We start from the raw sequence: 14,152 nt of genomic DNA, 5'->3' as shown, positions 1-14,152 counted from the left end.
ACACATACAAACAGACATGAACATCGTCCGACCCGCACAAATTTCCCATACACACAACACCCCCCGAACGCATACACTCACTCACTCACTCACCCCCTCTACACTCTCACTCGCACACCCCCATGCACGCACACAACACACAACACCCCCCCACCCCCTTCCCTAACGGACGATCAACTTACCTTGTCCGTAGATCCTCCGGGAGGGGACGGGATCCATGGGGGCAGCTCCGCCGCCAGCACACTGTCACCAGAACACCGCCACACCGAATCATGGGATGTGATTCAGTGGGCGGTGTTCTGTTGACGTGGCGGTGGAGGTTGAGCACCTCCACTTTCCCGCCATCCGCCAGTATGGCTGCTGGCGGCTTTCCGTACGAAAAAGGACGGCGGGCTGCCAGCAGTCATAATATGCGGCGTGGAAGACCGCCACCACTGGTGGTCTTCAGCACGGCGGTACCTCGGCGGGGTCGTAATGACCCCCTTGGTTCTCCATGCTAGGGTTTTAGGGATATTTTACATTTCATTTGTTTTTGCAAGATGATGGGAGTCTTTGTATTCACGACAATTCTGCTTCTTGCATTGTTCATTTTTCTAATCATTGCAGCTCATGCATTTTACAGTAGATTGCAGTCTTGTTAATAAAACGTATTGAAAACTTTACTGCATCTCCTTCATTGCCTGAGTATGACTGAGACTTATTACTCATGTGAGAAAAGGGTACCCTCCGTTTAACCATAACTCCCCTTAGATGTCGCACTCTTGAGTCCATGCGTAAAGGCTACCAGAAATCACCTTGTTACGTTTTTTTTTTTTTGGTGAGGTACTGCTTGTGAGCTGAGAGGGTTGGGCCGACAGTTGCGACTTGTTGTAGGTTTGGCCTAGTCGCCTACAAACAAAAGTGCTGTCATCAACCAACAGTCTCGCCTAGGAGCAAGAATCCAACTATGACATGGCACCACCAATGATGGTGTTTTGGCACAAATTTACAGATGCCCTGAGTATCTCTGTCTCACACACAACATGTACCCTAAGTACCATTATATAGAGACGTCCGTGGTCTTTGGGACAATCCTCCTCAGCTGAACAGGATGCACCTAACTAGGCTGTAGGTTGTTCGAGCTCAAACTCTTAAAATGACTTTTCTCCCCATTTGGTGTCTCTCTTTACCCAGTTTTCAACATGGCTAGTGCCATAGACATTCCCGAGAATGTCAGACATGCATTAACACTACATCTAATAGGGCATGGCTTAACAGATGAGAGTGGGGATGGCACATTTATTGTGGAAGCTAAATGAAGCTTACCAAATAGAAACATACTATTCTTGGGTCACCTTTCCTGAGGAAGACTCTACAACATACACATTCCACACATACAAAGTTGCAAATGTACCACAACAGTACCAAGCAAACCAGTGTCTTGATATACTGATTACTTAACATCAGAACTGGTTTAGTGGCCCCCTACCACATGTAATACAATCTGTGAGATTAGGGGCCAGATTTAGGAACCGTTTTGCATGGCGCAAACTGCAAAATTTGCAGTTTGCTCCATGCAAAACGCGCATCACGATGCACATTCCCATTTTGCAAGTTGGTACCGACTCGCAAAATGGGAATGCGACTCGCAAATAGTAAGGGGTGCTCCCCTTCCTATTTGCGAGTCGCACCGCAATGCAGAATTGCTTTGTGACCGCGAACGCGGTCGCAAAGCAATTCGCAGTTACCACCCATGTGAAGTGGGTGCTAACTCATTTGCAAAAAGGACCCCTTCCCCTTTGTGAATGGCGCCAAAAATATTTTTTCAGAGCAGGCAGTGGTCCATTGCCTACTCTGAAAAAATGAAACCAAATGGTTTCATTTTCCCGAGTGTATTGCAACTCGTTTTCCTTTAAGAAAAACGGGCTACAATACAAAAAAAACTGCTTTATTAAAAAAGCAGTCACAGACATGGTGGTCTTCTGTCTCCAGCAGGCCACCATCCCTGTGAGTGCAGGGAATCGCAAGGGGGTCGCGACCTTAATATTAATGAGGTGGGTCTTTGCGACCCCCTTGCGATTGGCAGGTGGTGTCAGGGACACCATTCTGCATATGGGTTTGCGACTCGCAAACCCTTTTCTACCTACATCTGACCCTAGGTTCCTTAGGTAATGAAGGACCAACGCGACCAATGTTTGCCACATACACAGCAGACACTGGTGTACAAAACTTGCAGGCAGCTGATCTGTGCAATCTTTACAATGAGCTAGTAACATTATATAGACGACTTGTTCAGTTCGTAATGTGAACATTGAACACAACCCCAGCACATTCAGCACCTCCAGCACCCACTGAATACCAATTGGCTGTTACTGGGATTAACCCACAAAAAGTGCACTCAATCATGGGCAAGGTGCCCATGAAGCAAGAGAAAATCCAGTTCTGCATAACACAGGAAACCAACCAGCTGGAAGCTGTGTTTCCCCATACGGGACCACAGGTGCTTGCCATTCAGAATAGTTCCCTCAGTGGATGACTGCACCACATGAGGTACAGTCTTCGCTGCAATATATACTACCACTCATGATACCCCAACACTTGCCAGTTTTTATGGAAGTGTTAAAACAAATTCAGAACAAACACAGTGCTGCACCAGCCCTGGGCTTGGGGATGAAATTGATGCGTAAATTCTCAGTAATATTAAAGGGGAAGCGATAGTGTTGGCCATGCGCCAGTGGCTCCGAGAGATTCCACACTTGGAACAGGAGGTATTTTGATACCTATACTAGTATAGGATGGGATAGTTTGGGAGCCAAGCCAAAAAAGCCTGAAATTCAGAGTACCACCCCTAAGGAAGGTTCCATACCAGGAGGGTTCTAAAAAACACTGGGATAAACAAAAACATAATAAAGACAGGCGAAGTCAGAGAGCAGACTCTCCACACCCAAAGAACTCCGAAAGGAGATATAATCTCAGAAATAGAGAAAGCATAAAAGCTCCTGACAGACACACTGATTCACATCCCTCTCATTCCTTTCAGGACGCACCTGATAGACGTAGTGAGAGAGTGGGCAGGTCAGAGGAACATCCTGACTACGTAAAAGAGGAGAAATATTCACAACAGTCTCCAGACAAGAAAGAAGACAAGTCCCCACAACAAAAGCCACAATTTAAAAAGAGAAAGGTGGCAGCACTTTCAATTAAAAATGTCAGCAAACTTGAGAACATTGCTGAAGAACAAGACGTGGCCAGTGACCCTGGTGGACAGCACAGCAGAAGTCACAATATGTTGCCAGAGTCTGAAAGATCATCTGGATGCGACAGCAACTACCAACTCTACTGCAGTCCAGACTGTGAACTGGCGCATTCTCCCACCCGCTAGGGTTTATGATTTAAATATCCAGAGCACACCATTAGTGTAATATTCTGGGATGAACTTAGTTGCGATATCCTATTGGCCGAAAGAGACTGACCTCCTGAACATATCTGTAAGCTCCCACATGGGGAACATGTCATTTTGCCTTCTTTGTCAAATCTTGTTCCAGAGGTGGTAAAACAAGCCTACACTTTCAACTGGGCTTTCACACAGGCACCTGCACTATACCGCAATCAGGTAGGATGGGATAGGGTTTCTCCATACCATGTAATACCTATTAGGTCTACACCCCAGCCTCAGCCCAATATCCTGTTAAACACGAAGCCAAAGCCCCAGTGAGGGAGATCCTAACTCAGTTTGAGTGCCAAGGTGTAATTGAGCCCTGTGTCTCTGCGATGAATAAACCGTTATTCCTGGTCGCTAAACCCGACCTTTCATGTAGAATAGTTTTAGACTACAGGCACTAAAACAGTCACACACGCACATATGCACTACAAACTTTACACAGGACAGCACTAATTAACAACATAGTGCGCAAAAGACCTTGGATATTTCCAATGTTTTTTTCTGCCAGAACTTAGCAAATGAAAGTCAGGACCTGAGTGCATTCTCATTTGGCTCAGAAAAAACGCTTCTGTTGTTTGCCCCAATGCTATAAGAACAGCACAGGGCTGTTCTCAGCCAGTGTAACATCAATATTGCATGATATTGACCCCGAGGAGTTGTCCCATGTGGATGACATCTATCTCACAGATGACAACCTCAACATTCATCTTGCCAGGGTCGATCAGGTTGTTCTAGGATTTGCAGGCATTGACTACAAAGTCAATTTCAAGAAAAGTAGAATAGCCTTTCTCAGTATATTATCCCTGGGATATGAGCTATCAAATGAGGGCAAGAGCCTGGTCCTGTACTTTATAGAAAAATGTGCTCAACTCCAACCACCAAAAACTATAAAAAAAATGCAGTCTTTACTTGGCTTCTTTAACTTTGGCAGAACATACATTCCTGATTATGCACAATGCATCAAGCCACTTTATAGTATAATACATCCAGATTTCTCAAGCAGACAGTGGACAGTTGAACACACATGCATCCTTAGAGGATTCAAACAGGACATGCTAGAAGCAAAACATTTACACACCCGTGCCAACAAAACAAATTCGGTCATCAGAATGAAGGTGACACAGTGCCCATAGCATATAAATCACATTTATATTCCAATGCAGGACAAAGCTTTGCACCCACAGAAACAATTCTAACTGCTGTACAGATGGCTGCCATCAAGGAAAGGTCACTTACCCAGGGGAAACGCATTATTGTCCTTACCCTGGTGCCAGCTTCAGAGGCCGTCACCAAAGCAAGCATTCCTAACCCGAAAGCATTACATCCACGCTGGATTCAATGGGCAACCTCCCTGAATGCAACTAAAATTGATTGCATCTTTGACCCAAAACGTCAAACACAAGAATTTCTCCAATACAAACAGGAGTACCCCGCACCTCTTAACATCTTGCCACTTGACAGGTACCGCAAGGTCATTTAACCCGATCGTTCAGCGCAATCAGCTGTAGGTACAAAACATTAATACTCAGCTGCCTGCGCAGCCGTGAGTGGAGTGATGAAGGATGGTGTATTCCATCCTCACAATACCTACATGCAGACCCTAGGGGACTGCACAGCACAGTTGGCTGAACTTAAAGCCCTTATTCTGGCATTGGAACATATGGATCCAAGACACCTTACATTGATTGTGTTTGATTCGTACTACAGTGTCCATTCTTACAATGATTATCTCAATCAATGGCAGTTGAACGGGTTCAGAGACTCAAAGAGGAACACTATTAAATACAGAACTCTGTGGGGGAGGGTGACTGATCTTAGGGATAAGCTACCTGATGCTCATGTAGTCCATACATTGGGCCAACAATGTGTAGGTGTACATGTTATTGGCAATAACTTGGATGATGAAGCAGCCAAATCCACAGTAGCTACGGCTTGTGTTGCTGCAGTGACTCATTCTCAGATGAGATTTGATAATGAAAGTCTGGCTGCTGTAGAAGCTTCGGCTGAAGGCAAGCCTCTCCCAAAAGCATACCCTACTAAATATTCTTACCACACCAGTACACAGAATGTTGCTTATGCAAGGGTTTGTTCATACCAAAATGCTTTCTTCTTATTGCAAACAGCACGATTTGCAGAATTTTGCAACAAGAAAAACGCTATGTAGATCTGGCTCCATGTTATTAAGTGCGTATATTCTGTTGGACAGAGTATTCATGCCATTATCGACAACAGCTAAAGCTTTTTCCAAATTTTCCTTATCTATCTACCTCAATGGTGCAGCCGCTTCTATTTGCGAAAGCTTCTAGATCTCATTGTAAATGACGTACAAGAATCTCTTACTGCAAGGCTTTCTGGGACCAGGAAATCCTGTATGTCCATTTCCTCTGAAAGGAGATAAGATGTTCTTTTACTGCTGCTAAGGTGTTAGTCTGTAACCATTGTTGGCACAGTTTACCGACACTGTACATGGTAACTATACCCGAGTGTTGACCAGAGACAAAGAGAGGTTCTGGTCGGCTAATCTTGAAACCCCTGAGAATTTAACAAAACACGTCTGACACCCATTTGTGTCTATTGGCCACAATAACCACCAACCAGGACTGGAAAGTGAAGAATTATAGGCAGCATCCTGAACCTTTGCATTAAGTTCCTCCTCAGTGACATTGAGGAAGGATTGCCAATTGGTGAATTTAGCTGTGGGGATACTAGGCGCATTGAGTTCTTTTATTTTTGCTAACACAAGACAGGATGTCTGCTGAATTGTGTCATTTAAGAAGATCACTTGAAAAGGAACAAGGCATGCTCCAAACAAAGTTTCCCTACCCTGAATTTGCCAATCTTGAATTCCCCATACACTTATACATCAAAAGTGTTTTTCCAGAATTCGGATCCTTCAACTTCAAGTCAGGAATCGGAATAGATCAATTCAGTGTCAGTTAGCAAAATCTTCTGCATTTTAGAAGGTGGTAACTTGAAATAGTATGACTCTGCATTTGTAATGTCATGTCCAGAAAAGTATGCAAATTTATCTAAATAATGCTTTGGGCTCCCCACAGGTGGAGTTGAACAGTGTTCCCACTGTGTATAACTAAATACTGATCCGTGTCTTGTTGTGCGGTGCAGGTAGTATTTTCCAAATTATTTTAACAGAACATTTCCCCATAATTCTTTCTGTTAGTGTAAACATCATCACTTTCAAATACACTCTCATCTTGCAACTCATCAAGCACTGAATCAACTGTTTGAACATCCCAGTCATCAGAAACAACACTAGGTGTTATTACATCAATCACTGACATTTTGAAAACATAAGGGATTTGTATACCCTCAGTAGGCTCGTATATATCAAAAGGAATTTTATCCGATACAATCCCATCTGGAATTTATACTGCTGAAATGTTCACAAGGGACAAGACTCTTCGGACCGTATGTGAGGAAAGATAGGGTGTTCGAACTTTATCCACTGGCTCAACAGAAGAGCGTTCAGGAAGATAATTACCATTTATCAAAAGAAAGAAAGCAGTCACAAAACCAATTCATAACAGAAAGCCAAGCAATGTCAGAAATATCCACAGATAATTCCATTGATAAATGAAATAGTTATTTTGAAGCCATATGTGCAGCTTACGTGTCTTTGAAACAGTTTCAGGTGCTGATGAAGTTGAATAAAAGTCATCAAGGTCAATGAAATAACCAGAAGCAGTCTCTGCAAATACAGGAGCCGGTGCACTAATGGCGGATGCATCCACTTTGCGTGGAGGTTCATAGTAGATGATGTTGTCTGTTTGTGTTGAGTTGGAGGAATCAGCAAAAGCTCATTTTCGTCTCTCCCCATGCTCAAGAAGGCATTTGTAGCATCGTTGTACATGCTGGTGTAGGCAGAAGAGTTGCTGATTCTTCTTTGAAGAGGTGTGTCCTGTTGGGTAGTGAGAGAGAACAGGGAACTACCCAAGGGACCTCTGGGTCTACTGTGCAGGATCAGCCATGTGGTGCAATTTGATGTTGTCGATGGAGACAAATCTGTTGCCTTTAGAACCTGCCAGTGGTGTTAAAATGATAGTTCTGGTGCCTTGTAGTCCCAGGACTGGGACCGGTGCTCAGTAGGATGGGCCAAATTCCTTCTTCACAGCAATCTTCTCACAACCCAGATCCCAAACTTTATGAATCCAGCTTGTAGAAGGTGTTGGCAAATCCCTTATTCCTAAGGTGGTAGCACTGGTGGATGAATTATCATCACAAAATTGCTAAAGCTCCTGTAAAACAGTGAGACGTTCACTTATGTCAAAAGGAGTGTCTGCTGCCACCAAACCAGGGCCATCTAGATCTGGAACATACATAGGTATCCCAAAGAGGACCTCGTAAGGAGTGCGTCCTCCCAAGGATCATCTTGGCAGATTATTCAGTGCTCTCCGGACCCCTTATAGGTGAGAAAGTCAACTGCGGCCTGAATCTAATATTCTAGATGAATATTCTCAATTCCTCCTCTTCACAACCACATTACCCTTGAGATGGTAGGGTGAGGAGTAACAGAGTTCAACACCCATCGTCCTTATGGTGTCCCTGAATGCCTTAGAGGCAAAAGCAGGGTTCTGGTCTGAATGGAATGCTGCAACTGCATATGTGCCGATAAAGATCAGCAAGTATTTTATAACTCATCGAGCGTCAGCCGACTGCTGTGGCCATACCCACAGGAATCTAGAACAAGAATCTACAGTGACTAAGATGTATATGTATGCACCATTGGGTTGTAAGGGACCAAAATGATGCAGGTACACATATTGCAGTTGGACACTAAGAGGGATGTCTGCGGTGGGCGTTTTATGTTTGAGCCCTTTATCTGCTGGCAAATGTCACAGCAAAGAACATATTGCTTGGTCTGTTTGTAGACACCCAGTCACCAGAAGCGTTTCTGTAAGAGTGTTATTGTGGTCACAACACCAGCATGAGCGGATGCAACACCCTCATGCTCTGCTTTGATGAGGTCCAATCTCTGGTCCTGGTTGGGGATCACTCCATCTTCAACCGTTTGTGAGTTGCAATTAGGACGGGGCGTTCCCTTCCTAATTGCGAGTCGCAGTTCGATGTACAAACACAGCACCAATTTCAAATTGGTGCTAACCCATTTACAAACGGGAAGGGCACCCCTTTCCCTTTGTGAATGGTAGCAAAAATATTTTTTCTTTCCCACGGACCACTGCCTGCTCTGAAAAAATTAAAAGAAAACTTTTCAATTTTGTTTTTGAAATGCATCCCATTTTCCTTTAAGGAAAACAGGCTGCATTTTAAGAAAAAAACTGCTTTATCTAAAAGCAGTCACAGACATGTTGGTCTGCTGTTCCCAGCAGGCCACCATCCCTGTGAGTGCAGCCATTCCCAATTGGGTTGCAAATTGCGACCTACCTCATGAATATTAATGAGGTAGGTCATTTGCAACCCCATTGGGAATTGCAGTGTGAGGTACACTGTTGTACATATGGTTTTGCGACTCACAAATGAGTCACAAATTGTGAGTCGCAAAACTCTGGGTCGTACATCTGGCCTATAGTATCATCTGCGATTGACATCATTCAGAATGACATGTCTCTTCTGCATCATAGACAAAATCAGCTGCGTTCCATCATGCAGTTAGGTTGGACATTACAGATTCTGAAAAATGGCTGCGTTCCATGGAAATACATTAACAGAGTGACCTGTTTATGGCTTTTAATTTATCCAGGAACAACAGATAATGGCTAAAAGGGAAGCGAGTTTCACAATGCTTCATATAGAAAAGTTAGAAAAGCTGCCTTTCATGGCTGCAGAAAGTCCATCAACAGTATGGCTCGTACATGGCATTATAAATCTACCCATTTCCACTAATCATTTCACGAAATGCTTGAAACATTTTAGTGTGGGCAGATATGAGCGGCTATGAGATAGTTATATTGAAGAAGAGTGGAAGGTGCCCTTTGAATACAAATGTCTGAATGGCGAAACAGAGGTTTTTCTCAGCATCTCCTTCATTGCCTGATTGTGACTTATTACTCATGTGAGAAAAGGGTACTCTCCGTTTAACCATGACTCCCCTGAGATGTCGTACTCTTGAGTACATCTGTAAAGGCTACAAGAAATCACCTGTTTACTGTTTGGGTTTTTGGGTGAGGTACTGATTGTGAGCCGGGAGGGTTGGGCCGTCATTTGCGACTTGTTGTAGGATTGGCCTAGTCGCCTACAAACAAAAGTGCTGTCATCCCTAAACCTGCAGTCTTGTCTAGGAGCGAGAGTCCAACTACGACACTTGAACTCTGCCAAATTTTTAGTTGACTGCCCTGTTTGCCAAACTCTAAATAAACCCCTACGACTTCAATCTATATCACAATTGAGCTGATGAACTGTCAACGTGGATACTCTGCGACATTTGTGGTGGAGTACACTGTTTGCCAAACTTTAAATAAGCCCCTAAGACTCCAATTATCCTTACAATAATCACAGACTATGTTTATCTGTCGCTTTCAGGGAGATAGCTAGAAACACAACTCAAATTCCAAATGTTGACAAATGTCTTGCTTAGTAGGTTAAGGCAGATTAAATGCAGATTCATTCTACATGAAACATGGGTAACTACATTTTTCAGCAATATTATACCTATCTCTGATCTAAAAACAAGTAGAACAACAAAAAAGGCAGATTTTCAGATTTTATGAGAAATGTACAAATTACAAGGTTATCTAAAGGAGATAGAGGTTTTATGGATTACCTACTCACGTCTCAGGGTTCAATACAGATATATCCTCACTAAGAGAAGATTTCTCGATTTGCACTTGGGGATGTTCAAATATATTTTTTAAAACTTTTAAAAACAAGATGTGTCCTGTCCTGTTGAAAGAGTACAACATATACATTGAGAAGAAAACTTCCCCAGGATCTTTGAAATGTAACCAGCTGTAGTAAGTCCAATTTATTAGGTTTTAAATCTTATACCACAAAACAATAAGACAACATTTAATATAAAAATGTATAACTAGAATATGGGCAAAAATCCCAGTGATGTGGTTAGAACCACTGGTACATAAAGACCAAGCTGGCTTCATTTTGAAGAAATATAAGATGAATAATATATTGTAAGTTCTGAATAGAGTAGTCTGTACTAGAGGGTTGGGCTACTTAACAGGTCTGTTAGGTTTAGATGTGTTGCAACTTAGAGCTAGACTTACATGAAACAATGACATGTTCCTTTGGCCTCGAACCTTTCAAGAAGACAGTGTGATTCTTGAGCTTGTTGCAGAGTGAGGAGTCTTTTGCTGCACCACCAAATTGGCACCAGTAACTCTTTATTTGCAGTTAATCAGTAAAATGGTCCACCTGCTATGCAGAGTGTTGGGTGACTGATATCGTGAAAGATGTCAAACATGGGGTTCTTCTTCCTTTACCTGCCATTTCTTGGAAACACTGTTATACTGCAAAAGTAGATGTGATAAAACTTTTATCGACATCTTTCCAAAATGGTTGCCTCTCCAGGGTTTGGTCCCTGAAGTTCTCCACCGAACATGATGTGAATCCGTTTCTATTGATATCATGTCCTGCTACAAGCATATATAAAGAGGCTTTTACCACAGTGTTGCAGCACATTGGTTTCCCTGGTTTTCATGGTGTTCATCGCTCATTCAGATATCTTTTCTTTTGCAGGATTCCTTTTGGATTATTTCTTCTGGAAGAGCTTATGCTGAGCTCTTTCTCAACCCTGATACGGGTTTCTGTTTCAGAGTGGTTTTGGTGTCTGGCTTTTCAGCCTCTGCATTTACATCTGAGTACAGTCAAAATTTCCCACTGTAGTGAAGCAGTTTTGTTTACTTGTTTGGCATGTTCTTCCTAACGGGGAACCTCTTAAGGAGACACTTGACATCTTCTACATGTATACTAAGTGGAGTGTGGCACAGTGGACACCGAGAGGGCCCACCATTTCCTCAGTCAAACAGAAAGGAAATTTGAAAGACATTCATTGTTTCAAATCCTTGATACGATCCTGAAAAGGTGTTTGACAACATTAGATAGGATTTTATTTGAGTCACAATGCAAGCTATGGATTTGGTGAGACCTTTATAATTGCGTTATCTTATTTGCATCACTACATTATAGACAGAGAATATGTATGAATTGCCTGCTCTCTGGTCCAGTGGAATTATCTAAAAGAATGCCTTTGGTCACCTGAGTTATTCGCCTTGGCAGTAGAACCATTACCAGTTGCAAGTTGGGGGAATAAAGGGATATAACAATGAAGTTGCTATTGTGTGTCAATAATATTAGATTTATTCTGTCTCATTTTGATTTAACACTTCACAATTAATGAGACTTATTCATAACTACGGAATTTCTCTAGATATTAAGTTAATTTGGTAACATCTACTGCTTCCCCTTTGCCTAAAAATACATTTAGGGAGCCTGTTGAACAGTATGACTTTGTGTGGGATAGACAGAAAAAATGTTGGACACTCTCATGGAGCAGTCAAACAATTTTTTGTTACAAATGGGGGCAGCTAAATTCAGACATAAGGGGAAGAATAGATTCAGTAAACAAATATCAGTACTTTCTACATTTTTTCATGTCCTTAGCAATCTCAGTGCCTGATTCCAAAATAAAAACAATTAGAGAAAAAGCCTAATGCCATTTGTTTATGGTCAGAACATTAAGAAAGGCTGGAAGCATCGGAAAGACTTCAAAGTGTGACTTGTCGAAAATACTCTTACATGGACAAATACAACCAGGCCTTCATACTTATCCTTTCGGTAGTGCAGGTGTGATGTCATTCTCTGAAAGACCTAATTGAGTATATATTGTAGGTCAGTGTAGTAGAGGCTTTGGTATAATAAACATAATTTGTTTGAGAGTATCCGTTTGATAGAGCAATACATTCAATTATTTGTTTGTATCTTTACAACTTCAAAGGAAATTAGCTGAAAAAATTTAATTAAATTTTGCTTTTTATAATTAGGTGTCACTGAGGAAGAACCCAAGTGTGAAAAATGCTCAGAGGATGCTTAATTGGAAAAGGTGGAAATTAGCTGGAATTAACTTTTTTGGTTGATAGTGAAAGAATATTATCGTTTCACTAGCCGAAAGGTGAAAATGGCTTATGTGGCTCAGACATTGACAAGTGTAAAATTCTGGAACAAAACATTCAAAATACGGCTGTTTAAGAATAGCTTTCATGGAAAGGCTTACAATAAACACAAACAATTGTTGAATAATCGAGACTCACGGTTAAAATAGTAAACAAAAAATAAATGATTGAAGTCAAGAGATTAGTGAATATATTCTGGCAAAAGCATGGGGCATGTATGGTTTAAATGTATGAATAATTGGACCAGACCTTAAGTTAGAGCTAATTAACCAACAAGAATAGTTAGACTACAGGTTTACCGGAGTCGGTTAACTGTTGGTGATACAGCTGTTGATTTATATTGAACCTCAGTGATTCCACTGATTCTGAGATTATTAATTCTTTTGGGCCTGAGATAATATGTTCTTCACTGACTTCTGTCCAAAAAGTGAAAAACATGAGCATAATTCCTAATGCTGATTTAGGTCTTGGGCTTCAAAAGCCATCTTTTGTTTTGCTTGCATCTTTTATCTTTGAAAGTTAAGAAAATCTCTTCCACTCTGGATGAAATATGTAATGTAGTCTCTGCCTTGCTATGCTGATACCTAAATATTCCTATTCATGCTACCTGGGTTCATACAGTATTTTACACACAGGCTCCAGGTGATGCGGGATCTTGCTACCTGCAAGATTCTGCATGCTATTGGCTTGACTCAGGTAAAGCCTCTTCTTAACCCTTTACACAGGCTAACAATTCCAGCTTGAGTTGAAGTTAAGAAACTATCCATCACCCAGAGAGATTTCTGTGGCAAGATTTGCGTGTATATTGGTATTAGAATTAAACAGTACATCCCATAAAGACCGCCATGACCCAGAAATGCTTCACATTGGAAGTGCTGTGATATAAGAAGACCCTCATTGGAAATAGACATTTCACCCCTCTGGTACTGACTCTCAGAACTCTCTTCAGTGGCTACTCTCACATTCTGTTTTTCATCAGCTGCTTTAATAGTATCTCTATTCATTTATGATAGGAGCTGTAAGTATTTTCCCCCTAGCGCCACGACGCCTCATGGTAATGCTATGTGTGCTATAAAAGATACCCAGCATGACGCAAGAAGAGTAGATCAACCTTGATGAGATGGCATTATTGTAAAAAGTGACCTGGTCTGTAACTGTGACTTTCGGAATCATTCAAGCACGGTTTTCTTTAATGTGTTCAAGGTCTACAGGCAGTCATGAAAATATGGGTAGCAAGGGTAGTGATGAAGGTATAAGACTCATTTTAAACAATTTAATTATCAATGTTTGATACAAGGTGTGGTTCATTAAACAACCATGGATTTTTATACCTGTAGGAGAGATATTACCAAAATGTAAAATATTTGTGGTACTTTTCTGAAACTTCACAGTTATCACTATGAAAAAATGTCTTGCTTGTTGATCAAATTTCCCTTATTCCTTCTTTCTGGAAGTTCATTTAGTTAGTCATATATAGTTAACCAATATAGTATTGCTTCAAATGTAGATGGATTCCTTTTGTTAAATATTCTGTAAGTTTTTCAGTTTGTATAAAAACATGTCAACCATGAAGTAAAGATACCGAAACAACACATATGGCAATTATGACACACGTTCCAATAGCTGAGGCTAC

This window comes from Pleurodeles waltl, chromosome 1_1 (genome assembly GCF_031143425.1).
Source record: "Pleurodeles waltl isolate 20211129_DDA chromosome 1_1, aPleWal1.hap1.20221129, whole genome shotgun sequence".
NCBI lineage: Eukaryota > Metazoa > Chordata > Amphibia > Caudata > Salamandridae > Pleurodeles > Pleurodeles waltl.
This window is presented reverse-complemented; position numbering follows the sequence as displayed.